The sequence below is a fragment of the Anabrus simplex genome, chromosome 4 (assembly GCF_040414725.1).
Source record: "Anabrus simplex isolate iqAnaSimp1 chromosome 4, ASM4041472v1, whole genome shotgun sequence".
NCBI classification, from domain to species: Eukaryota; Metazoa; Arthropoda; class Insecta; order Orthoptera; family Tettigoniidae; genus Anabrus; species Anabrus simplex.
This window is the reverse complement of record NC_090268.1, coordinates 33,687,643-33,700,229: the sequence shown is the minus strand read 5'-3', so window position 1 is coordinate 33,700,229 and position 12,587 is coordinate 33,687,643. Positions and strand designations below refer to the sequence as shown.

The window sequence follows — 12,587 nt, the reverse complement described above, 5'->3', positions numbered from 1 at the left end:
AAATGAGAGTTGGTCCATGGCCGGACTTTACTAAGGCCGTGACATTGGAGATCCGACAACGTCGCTTGGAGTCAAGCATATGACTTCTGTGTTCGTAATTTGTAAACAAGTCTAACGTGGTGTATCATTATATTTTGTGTTGAGCATGAATTAACTTGATGGCACTGTTTAAAATTCAAAGTATACTGAAGATATTTTATGTGTTATAGTTTAAAAAATTAATCTACACGCTATTTGGCATCCTGGAACGGCATTAATTTACGGCAAGGCGAGGTTTCTCATGTTGCAGTATGTCTAAGAGTGACAATCCACGCCGTTGTTTTAAGCCATTCTGTGTTTGTATTTTTAAAATTGAGTAGTTAGAAACAGCAGAATGATTGTGCTATTTTATTTTACGTTGCACAAGTATGACAATAACAACTAAAGCTAGGCTTAATTTCAGATGCCAAGGCATTGCTGTGTTCCTTCGTGCTCCAGCAACTATAGATGATTCTAATAGACAGTTGTGTGGTGCCAATTATAATGTATCTGTTTTACAGGTTTTTGGAGCTGAGAAGAATATAAGAGTGCAGTGTTTGCTAGGATTAAGGTTTGCAAAATATAAAGAAATATATTTAAGCAAGGACATGTTTGAATTAGATTCCGATTCATTGAACATAACTGACGAAACAGATATATGCATTGAATTTTCCAGTGTGCTAGTGAAAGTAAATGAAATAGAAGTAGACTTTAATAGCATGTTTCCTGTCATTTACATTTCAGGTTATGTAGCTTTTAAGCTAGCCAGTAAACTTAATTGCAGGTACTGTATCTCGAACATAGCAAATGAAACAGTGGAAAATGGCATGTTTAATAGCTTAAACAGAGGTGGGTTATCGGTCACATCAGAATTGCTCTTAAATGTGTGTACAAGTATATATAAGATCATGCAGATTTTAATCTCTGAGGAATATGAAATAGCATTCTTTTAGAGTAAGAATCAGAAATGTGTATTGATTCAGCTTGCTAGGCAAAGTGTAAGTGATACAAGGGAGTGCTGTTCATATTGTGAAAAACCTCTATATTAACTTATCTGCCTATCTTTGCCCTATTTTGCAAATATTTTGATCAACAACTACACGAAACATGTTAATGATGCTGATGCCATGGTTAAGAGTTCTGGCAAGAAAAGGAAACTGATGACCCTGGAGTAATTTGATTCCCAATGTTAGAAATGTATTTTGATGGACATAGGATTGTATTGTTTTTTCTAGTTGTAGCCATATGTTTGTTTATTCTCATCTTTACCTTGACGTATTTATTTCAATTTTCACCTTGTTTTATATGTATCCAATGAAAAGTGCTCTTCCAGCAACGTTTTATTTGAGAAAACATCATTGAAGGTTAACTTCCAATATGTTACAAGTAAGACCCCAAGGAGTAACAGTACAGTGTTGCCAAGTTTCAGTATCACGACCTTTAGTAAAGTCCGGCCATAGTTGGTCCGTAACACCAATGTAAAATGAAAAATAATCCTTAACATGTCACTAATTGAGAAGATAATGTACATACAGAAACTAACATTTCACATTTGAGCTTGGCTTAAGATATAGAAACGTAAAATATATAAAATCTTACCAGTTACAGTAGATATCCCACTGCTGCATGGTACATACAAATTTCAGAATGTTCTTCACCTTTTCAGTCCTTTATTCACTGTTATTTACCAGCAATGGACGAAAAAAAAATTCCTATCACTATTTCGCTGACCTTTTGTTCATGACCAGATTTCAGGATACGTTTTATAGCACATAATGCAGTGCGTGCGTTCGTCATGTCATTAAACCCACCACCCAATCTCACTGAACTAAATAGAGCTTCTATTGCGTCTCCAGAAAATCATCTAGTGAGAACATAAAATAATCGATTTTGTAACAGATAGGACACACATTCCACTGTAGATTTCACAGTTAGCGAGATAGCATCTGCCGTCTCATTAGTCAGACACTTCAGTGTTTCACGTTTTGATTCCAACCGAATTATTTTAACGTAATCGATGAAATCATCATTCAACCATTGTAAGTATTTTATCAGCTGGTGAATAGAAATACACACAATCTGAATTGTTTTTCCGAAAGGCATTACAGTAATAATTTATGAACTAAAAGAGATAGATCGGAGACTCCTAAGCCTTTAACGAGGAAGTAGGCAATTAGGCATACACCTATTTCAGCCAAAATAACAAATTGTTGTTTAAATAAAATTACTCTTGCCATCGTTTGCAACATGTATTTTATTGTGCACAATGATTAAACTACATACAAATATGTGCCATGTTCAATACAGTCACGTAGTTCTAAATATAACCGCTACGTATAAGGGCGTCAGAGGAACAACAAAATGTAATAAATTTTAGGGTCATTTTTCAAAGGTAAATTGCAGTTTCTTAGGTGTATACTTTATATACAGGCGGCTTTCTTTGTTCCGCATGGAACAGTTCTCGTCAGCATCATGCACACCAACCGTAGTGAGAAATAATACACCACTTCCACGGCACTAATTATGCTACAGCCGAGGAAGAAGGCTGCAATACCTCCATACGACACTGAAACAAAGAAATCAACGTACGCCACGATTAATAAGCTGAGATGTGTTAGTGGTGGTGATTACTATTTTAAGAGGAAGTAAAATTGGGCAACCATCCTTTGTTTACGCTAATGAGAGGGAATAAAATGGAATAGGTCTAACACTTCGAGAAATGAAGGTACAGTAGAACCTCATTAAGCCTCAAGCACACGCAACAGATCTTAGGACACAGACACATGCGTGGGGGTGCTTTCCACCCCACATATCATTGTATTGTAAAATATGAATTACTGTATTAATTGGAGATTTTAGGATGGATTATGTAAGAATGACTCTTTCTGGGGGGATCCAGCCAGAAAGGTACAAGAGCGGGGAAAGCACAGAATTTTTTTTATACATTTCACTAGGAAATGAAATGACCTGGGGTGAATTCCACCCTATACGTGTGTGTTTGAGGACTAATCGAGGCTGTAAGTTGTCCGAATGAATGAAAGTCCGGATTAAACAAATAACTTATGAAATGAGCCAAGGTACGTATTTAAACACTCTATTCAATAAAAAGAACATGTTGTAAGTAAGTAAATGCCTTTATTTTCCTCCGATCTACAGCATTGAAGCCTTATTGATCTATTAAGGAGAAAAGTAATAATGCCCAACCTAGGCAGCTTAATCTAACATACACATATAATAATTCCTGTAAAATAAACATATCTGACACCAAAGCAAGGAAAAAAGGCCATATTGATATAAATAATAATAATAAAATGGCAACGAGGCAGAATGGTCTGTTGTCCCTAGTATAAGACAGTATGGCAGTCTGGCAATGGAAAACTAAACTGGTAATTGCTATGTAGAGTACGATGTTGTGTCAGATTTGCATCTGCACTTTAAACAAGACAGTATGACAGTATGGTAATGAGAAGCTAAACTGGTAACATATTGCTATGTAGAGTACGATGTTGTGTCAGATTTGCATCTGCACTTTAAACAAAGAGTATATCACTTCCGGCCGGGTTCGCACTCAGCATATTCTTTCTTGAACACTGACCTCTCTGGGTTTCTACTTAAGTTGCAAACTTGGCTTCGTATTTCCTCCACTGTAGTGCCGGTGTGCAATATTTCACCTTACGTTTCGTTACTGTTGACCACTATTTGAACTCTATTTTCTCACTATATTTATTATCTTTAGAATCCAGACAAATCACCACCTTAACTGAAACCACATTCACTCACCATTAACTTGGACCCTCAGCTCATATACCAACCATCTCCACATATTAGCTTTATCCTTAATACCTATCCAATTTACAATCACTCTTCCTCATTCACTGCACATTTTACCGCCTACGAATTTAACTATTTAATCACTCTTGTCATAGTTACGAGTAACACACGAACTCCGCTATTCTGATGTGTACACCAATTTACTTTCTACTGCAAATTGCCTTTTTTGCTTCTTGTCACTATACCTTCGTCCAATTTGTTCTTCTTACCCCATATCTCCCTTAGGCTCAAACTTCTCCCTTTCGCCAGGGTACCTCTTGCTTCTTCTTCCTGCCTCCCAGCCGTATTTTCACGTCCTTTGTGTGCTCTTGTCACATCTTGTGTTTCCGCCCCCACAATCACCTCCTGTATCTTCCTTTCTTCTCTCCCACAGGCCTTCATCCTCAGCTCCTTAATTAATGCCCTGGTCTCGCTGGTTTCCTTCCTTGTTTCCCTCCTCATCTCAGCTGTTACCTCTCTGGTTCCTTCTTCGATCGATTTATAAATAGCATTCATGTCTTCTTCTGTCAAGTTAATTTATTCTTGCTGCGAGCTTGGGTCCAGTGTCTTATTTTCTCTGGTTCTTTCTTTATCTCGAGGTCCGTCTTCACCCACTTTACTGTCTCTGACTTGTCTTTCTTCCACTCTTTTCCCCACTACCCCTTTGTCCTTCCTATTCTCTTCCATTTCCTGTAATTTCTTCGCTGTCCACACTCTGGTCCATAGTCCATTCGATACTACTAGTTGTTGACCCTTAATGTAGGCTCTTAACCCTTGTATTTTAGCCCTGACTAAATGTTTTTTCAGCGTGTTTATATTCTTTACCCCTTCTCTTCCCATGTCTCTTTTAATCCAAATTGTTGTGCTACGTATATTATCTGCGCCTCTTATCACTACTTCCGCCATCAGGGTGGAAAACAACTTCAGTTTTATCGGCCTATCACCCCGTTTTTTACCTATCCTTTCCACATCATCAATATCAACTTCACTAAAGTTAATTTTCATCATTTTCTGAATAACTTCCACAACTTTGTAGGTTGTCAGCACTTTGTCTTCCCCTTTGTCTTCCGGCACTCCATATATAAATAAGCATTTCTTCCTGCGTTCTCGGTTGCCGTCTTCAATTTCTGTTTTCAGCTTCACACCTCTTCCTCCATCTCCTTTATTTTTGCCTTTAGTGATATCATTTCTCTCTCGTTGATTTCCACTTTGTTCATTGTCTCGTCTGTTTTTCCCTGTATCCAACGCCTCATATGTTCAAATTCCTTCATTTGTTCTTTCATCATATTTTTAATCTGCTCAAACGGACATACTTCTTCTACCACTTCTTTTACCACTCTTCTTATGACCTCCACGTCTTTCCAGTTCATGTTGCCACTGGAAGTCGGGCCGGAGTTCACCTCCACACCTCCTATGGCTAACAGTAGGCCTACCGTAATCACCGCTGCCACCAGTATCATCTCGCCCATCATTCTTGTCTCCACTTTACCTCCTTTATTTCTAACTGTTTCCTTTTTCCATCTTCCCTACCATCTTCCAATAGCTGCACGATATTGATCCACACCAATCATCTTCCTCTTCCCTCCCGTCTTACTTTTCCACTCACCGGTCACACTCCACACCGGCTCTACCGGCACCTCACTCAGCATGCCTGTCACCGAACGCTGACTAGGTTAGACTGAAAAAGAACATGCACAGTACAGCATTTTAAATGTAATAGAATACAGTATTAGGACCTACAAAATACAGAATAAGTATTGCAGTACAGCATTAGAACATGGCAATCAAGGCGCACCTTCATTGACAAACTTGACACACTTACTGGTATGAAGAAACTGCTGATCTTCTGTTGTCTTCCTTTGACATTAACATCTTCAATAAGTAACTCACGCAGATGCCTCAAATGTCAGTTTCTTTCTTTCTTTCTTTCTTTCTTTCTTTCTTTCTTTCTTTCTTTCTTTCTTTCGTTCTTTCTTAATCCGTTTACCCTCCAGGGTTGGGTTTTCCCCCTCGGACTCAGCGAGTGATCCCACCTCTACCGCCTCAAGGGCACTGTCCTGGAGCGTCAGGCTCTGGGTCGGGGGCTACGACTGGTGAGGAGGACCAGTACCTCGTATAAGCGGCCTCACCTGCTATGCTGAACAGGGGCCTTGTGGGGGGATTGGAAACTTGGAATGGATAGACAAGGAAGAGGGAAAGAAGCGACCATGGCCTTAAGTTAGGTACCATCCCGGCATTTGCCAGGAGGAGAAGTGGGAAACCACGGAAAACCACTTCGAGGTTGGCTGACGAGGGAATCGAACCCTCTCTACTCACTTCACCTCCCGAGGCTGAATGGACCCCGTTCCAGCCCTCGCACCTCTTTTCAAATTTCATGGCAGATTCGGCAATCGAACCCGAGCCTCCGAGGGTGGCAGCTAATCACACTAACTATTATACCACCGAGGCGGACTCAAATGTTCGTAATATGCAGATACGTTTTCATCGTTGTTATCTTCAACGTATTTAATGACACTGTTCAGATGTTCTTTAATTTCATCAACTTTTGGCTTAGGGTTAATAATATCACCTGCTTCATCTTGGTCATATTCATTCGTTTCAGGGATTTCTGCGGCGATCACACTTTAAACGAACTCCTTCCCTTTTAAAATGTGATAACCTGGATCACCTCCATCTGCTTCTAGCCACAACTCACTGTTTTCCAGTGTTGCTGAATTTTCAGCACCTTGGTGGAGGTATTGTGAAAATGCTCCAGCCGTATGTGGTTCAACCTCTTTATTTATTAAAAGTTCCTTTCGCGAGTTAATCAAAGTTGATGGTTTTATATCATTGATAACAGACGCGAAATTGAAAATCATGGATCTGAAATTGTACTTGCATTTGTGAAATAATACCGTGCGGGTTAGAAAAGGACAAGAGTTGACCAAGGGAGATCGGTTAGGGAAAATGAAGGAGAGGAGCCTGACAAAAGTAGAAGCAATGCCTGACTCAACTGTAGCTCATTCCACGTTAAGAAAACAGTATTGTTCTTATGGACCTACAAGAGTGAATACACCCCCTCTGAGATACCCATAATTCCTAGTGATTAAGGGATATTATACCGTACTTTGTAATATATTAAGAAAGATGGATTAAAATGATGAGGCATTCTTTTCCCGCGAGTTATTAAAATAACTGCATAATATTTTCTTTTTCATATACATTTGTAGGGAGGAAGCACAATGGCACGAACAGCCGTAGCTTCGTTGCCTTCCTTGATTTTCCTTCTGCTGTGTTGCCTCGTGTAGTCCCTCACTCCATGAACCGCCGGCAGCTCACTTCTGTAGTGAAGTCATCTACAGTGTTAATTTGTTGCTTGTGTGTTTTTAGATTTTAAATTAGTTCGTAATTGTCTTGTGCTGAGTGAGTTATGCGATGAGCCTACGTGTGTGATTTCTTTCTTTAACATTAATACTGTGATCTTTTGTAGAGTTATGTACAGTATTTATTTATTGCGTCGTTTTCTAGCTTTTATTGTCTAGAGAAATTTATTACATGCAATTAAACGCATCCCTCGTCCCTCAAGCCCATAAAAATTATTTGTCTATTTTCTCTTCCAATTTGACGTACACTTCAATGCTGAGTTTTTTATGTGCCGTAGTTTACCTCTGATTCTGTACAAATCAAAAATAGCCCCCGTAAACCCCTCCGTCCCATTTAGTTCTTAAAATTAATTTGTAGCTTACTTTCTTCCACTTATTGTCTTAAACTTAAATACCGAATTTCTTAAATTTACTTGTATGGGCCTCCGTTTTCCCATGATAGTGTTGAGCAGAGCCGTTCGATATGGCAACCCTGTTGTCATACGAGCAATACTGTTTTCTTGACGTGGAATGAGCTTATAGGGCAACCGTAGTCACCAATCCACTCGCAAGTCGACAGCACCTGGGGCCTTTTTAGTCACCTCTTACGACACAGCCGAAAATAAGCTGACAAAAGAAAATCATTTTCAAAAGGAGGCGGTGAACAGATACGACACTGAAAGGCAAGTACTGTATAGAAAGGAAGAAAATGGTGTTGAATTGTGTAAAGTAAAGGAAGAAATGCAGTTTAGGGAATTAGGTAATGAGTTGGAGGTTAAGTTTTATACATCAGTAGGAGTAGAATGCCATACGCTATAATCCGTTGCAATAACAATGATAGCGTCATACCTACAGCATTTTGCATAATTGGTAAAAAACACAAAAGGGAGGGATGTCAGTGGAAATATTTCACGAAGTGGAATAGTCGCTAATTACATTGATATTGCTCCTTCACACAATATGCTCATTTACTGTTGTTGTTTGATTTTTCGTCGGTTCGTTTTAGTCTACTAGGGTCCACGGGGCTCGTCTTATCTCTTAGCTGTGGTCTTCTGCTTTTTCTTGGCCAAGTACGCTTTTATTTTTTGGCCATGTACCTGGTTTCTTCCATCCATCCACTTGGGTTTGGTGGTCCCTGTACTCATTTTGCTTGTGAGGGACAGTGGGAAAACTCCCTGTTCCAGTGGTGACTCTTGATTTCTGGTTTAGGGGATGTACCGAAAAAATAATAATTGCAAACACCAACGCAAATAGACCGTTATTCCAAATACATTTTTCAAGAAAAACCAACAAACAAGGCCAACAGAAAACTTTGTTGAAGATCTCAGATCCACTAATCCAATGACCTATTTCGTAATAAATTATGTTTAAATGACGAACACACGACTTATATTGCGTAGTTTCATTCGGAGTTGGACGCAGTTGTCCTTTACTTATAATTATGCTTTTCTCCAAAAGTATACTAAATGGTTCTCTTAATAATCGTTCGATTACACCATGGTTAAAATTCATTTCGGATTGCGCGGTAGAAACACGTGACCCTGGCGCTTGTACAACCATGCCTGCTGAACTACTCTCTGATCGGTGTAATGTAATTTCAAAATCGCATTTTCTTTGTTTGATATTTACACCAGAAGCACACGAAACTGAATCATTTATATTACTACAACAAACATTTGTCATCATAATTTACAGCACAAGAAAAGAACCGCTCACAAGTAAGAACTCCAGTATTTCACGAAATAACAAATAAATCCCGGCCACATGCGATAACGTACAAGATTCCACTTTGCACCGCCCTCTTGACGTATGTGGCTGTTCGTTTCGCATTCCAACCACACGAAAGACATCAACAACCAACAAGGGTACAATGCTCGTGCTGCCATCTCTGGAGTAGTTTGGCAATAATTAGCAGTCACTACCCAACCGTCCGACTCGTTGGCTGAACGGTCAGCGTACTGGCCTTCGGTTCAGAGGGTCCCGGGTTCGATTCCCGGCTGGGTCGGGGATTTTAACCTTAATTGGTTAATTCCAATGGTCCGGGGGCTGGGTGTATGTGTTGTCTTCATCATCATTTCATCCTCATCACCACGCGCAGGTCGCCTACAGGCGTCAAATAGAAAGACCTGCACCTGGCGAGCCGAACCCGTCCTGGAATCTCCCGGCACTAAAAGCCATACGACATTTCATTTTTTTTCACTACCCAACCAAGCTCGTTTCATCCAAGACCAACTACAATTACATCAGACCGTAATCCAGGAAAAAAACAAAAACATGACGGACATGGGTGTGTGATATGAGAGGTTGAGGGGAAGGTTATGCATGTTTATTCCGAGTCACCTAAAGAAAAGATCACAAGTCGAGGCCGCCTAAAATTTAGTTTTTAAATACCTATCGAAAGGTACTATATAACTAAAGTTACAGATAATACAATTTCCTATCTTTTGTGTCTTATTCTGTTTTACCGTACCGACTGTGATAAGAGTGGTATTTCAGAGTCGGAATAAAACTAAATGTGAAGGCCTATAAAATCTGTTAAGCCATTTTCTCGTGGCTCGGACTTCGTATACCAGTTTGCAATGAGGTAGGACCACTAATAACGTAAATATTTAAGAATTAAATTTTAGGCCTTCTCCTAAACTACCGTTTCACTCGGTGTGAATAAAATTATTTGTAGCGTAAATTGTAGCGACATATTCTCCGACTTCGCATACCAATTTTTATTAAGATAGGACCACTAATAACATACATTTTTTAAAATTAAATTTTAGACCTTCCCCTAAACTACCATTTCCTTCAACGTGAATACAAATTTTTATGGCTTAGATTGTAGCGACTTATTCCCTGACTTTGAATACCGATTTTTATTAAATTCTCTTTAGCCGTTTTCTAGTGATGCGTGTACAGACAGACAGATAGACAGACAGACAGACAGACATTACGGAAAATAAAAAGTGCATGTCCTTGTTACTGTGGACATGGCCGATACAGAAATACCATTATTTTCAAATTCTGAGCAATGTACAGACAAAACTCTTATTTTATATATATAGATTAAACACCAAAATTCGCGTTACCGCGTATTGTAAGTCTAAATGTAACTTCAGAGGGGAAAATAACGAAGGGAGATTATTGTATCAACGTCAGGTTGAAACAGACACAGAGTATAAAAACATTATCATATAGGCCTATGAAACCCCGGTCAGCAAATAAGACATATAGGTGTCAACAAAGAACATTATTACCTTACATGAAATACTATGCAACACCACCATTAACCACAGACCATTATGTAAAACACGCAAACAAATTTCTCCAACAAAATGTCAACCCTCCAAAATCCACCTGTGTAGGTACAAGCGATATTTGTATGATACACTTCACCATCTAAAGCACTCGTCACCTTAAAACTCACCAGAATTGATGGCACAATAGATGGCACTCACGGGATTTGGGGTTAGGTTTAGTTTACGCACGTTCGTTGTAAAACGTTGAAAATTAATTACATTATTCTTGCACCTCCGTTTAAGGTCTCTAAATCATAAATCTTGGTCATCTTGGTCATGATTTTCCTGATCTTTCCGGGACTGATTTTATTTTCTTTGTAGTAAGTACGTTGGCTGATAGGACAAATGCTAGAATAGGCATCATTAGTTTTAACTTTGGAAGTTTGCGCGGCACTCGAATTATATCACCACCTTCTGTGGGTATGTAATATTTTCCCTAACAATAAATTTGATTTCGAAAATGATAAAATGATTAATGCACACAACATTATTAGGCCAATCATTCGGTTCGAAGATTTCCTTACGAATGCTATTAACCTAATTTTGCCTTAATATCAGGTCGTTTGGAAACGGGAACACTGAAACTTGCGCCCTACCTGTTACTTACATCCAGGCACACAGCACATTAAACTGTAAACATACTGCATAGGTTAGGTAACTAAAAATAAAGAAAATACTTTCAGAAAAGAACACGAGAATCAACATTAACCTAATTTGAATAAATAAGCTCAATAAATAAGAACAAACAGCTTCTTACGGCACTGAAAGAGGATCTATAACCTTCTTAAGACCATAAATAAATATAATGTACGATTAATAATATTCAAATTTACGTAAATATTTGGTAACAACACGACTTACACAAATCAAAACAAACGCATGCTAGCACTCCAGATGCCGCAATTACGGGCAGTTTCGATAGGCCGGTCTGAGGTATTGTAGTTGGTCTTGTTTCATCGTTTCATTCCTTTCTAAATATCGATAACTGTGCGATTGAATTTTATACGAATAACTTCCATTAAAATATGAACAATGCATATTTACTTTTGGTTGAAAATGCAAGGAATGTGACACATCAATCGCATGTATGGGAAATTCGCCACTGCGGCCTGTTGGATGGCCTGTCGGTACTGAGATCGGTTCTCTGTGATCTCTAATGGGATCAGTGGTTCCGCTAGGTCTGATTTTACTGAAGTGATCGACTTGGTCTTGGAAACCTTTCCACTAGTTGTCACTGTGAGGATTCTGTAGGTGAGCCTGCAGGGTTTCAGGCGGGTCATGTCCCCGTAGAAGGTCAGTCGCCTTTTCCTCAAACACGTGACTAGGTCTTCCTGATGTTCGTAGAGCTTGTTGTTGTGCCTGATCCTGTGAGTACCATCCTCCTTTCTTATGAGTCCTAGTATCGTCCTCCTGATATTCCTTTCTTTAAGGTCTAGTTTCCTGAGCGGGCCCTTTCGATTCATCAAGAGGCACTCAGAGGAGTGGAGTACAGAGGTTCCTACTACTGAGTTGTAGAGATTCAGCTTCAGGTTCTTGGAGAGGTACTTGGAGGTGCAGATGCTTTTACAGGAAAGACTGTAAAAGCAGTTGGTGAATCTGGTGTCTGTCTAAAGTTTCTCTTTCGCTTGCTGAGATCCATTCTTCTAAGTACTTGAACGCAGGGACTTTACTTATGGTGCTATTTCCTGGTGGGATTGTTTTTATTTTACAGTACATTTACTGGTGTTGTGAGTTACCGAGGCGGTTCCGCTGTCGCATTGTGAAACCAGCCTTGGAGCTGAATACCCAACGTACAATACAACCTCTCCTGGTCCATTTTCAGCATGTGTCCGAAAAACACGCTCCTTCTTTTCCGTATGATGTCGGAGATTTTCTTTATCTTCGTACACAGTTCTTCGTTCGCTCGTCTTCTAAACTGACGGTCTTTTGTTCTTCGCGGTCTCAATATCTTCCTGAGAATCTTTCTTTCCACCATTTGTAATGTTTTAAGTACCCCTGTTCTTACTAGGTTAAGAGTTTTTGCGCTTCAGGGCGGATCACTGGAGCAACTTGAGATAAAGAACCGTAGTCCGGAAACGTTCGAGTCAAAAGTTATTAATAATCCAAGTGTTTTAACAGACGTCGGGGTGTT

At 39.4% G+C, this 12,587-nt stretch overlaps 1 long non-coding RNA gene across 1 annotated transcript in view; it reads right to left on the bottom strand.

Moving 5' to 3' along the window:
• Positions 1-2,315: 2,315 nt before the first annotated feature.
• Positions 2,316-12,587, bottom strand: part of LOC137500525 (uncharacterized) — a 59,024-nt gene continuing 48,752 nt past the window's right edge. Inside the window, exon 3 of the long non-coding RNA XR_011018062.1 lies at positions 2,316-2,584. This is a non-coding gene — a long non-coding RNA (uncharacterized lncRNA). The remainder of the gene's footprint in view (positions 2,585-12,587) is intronic.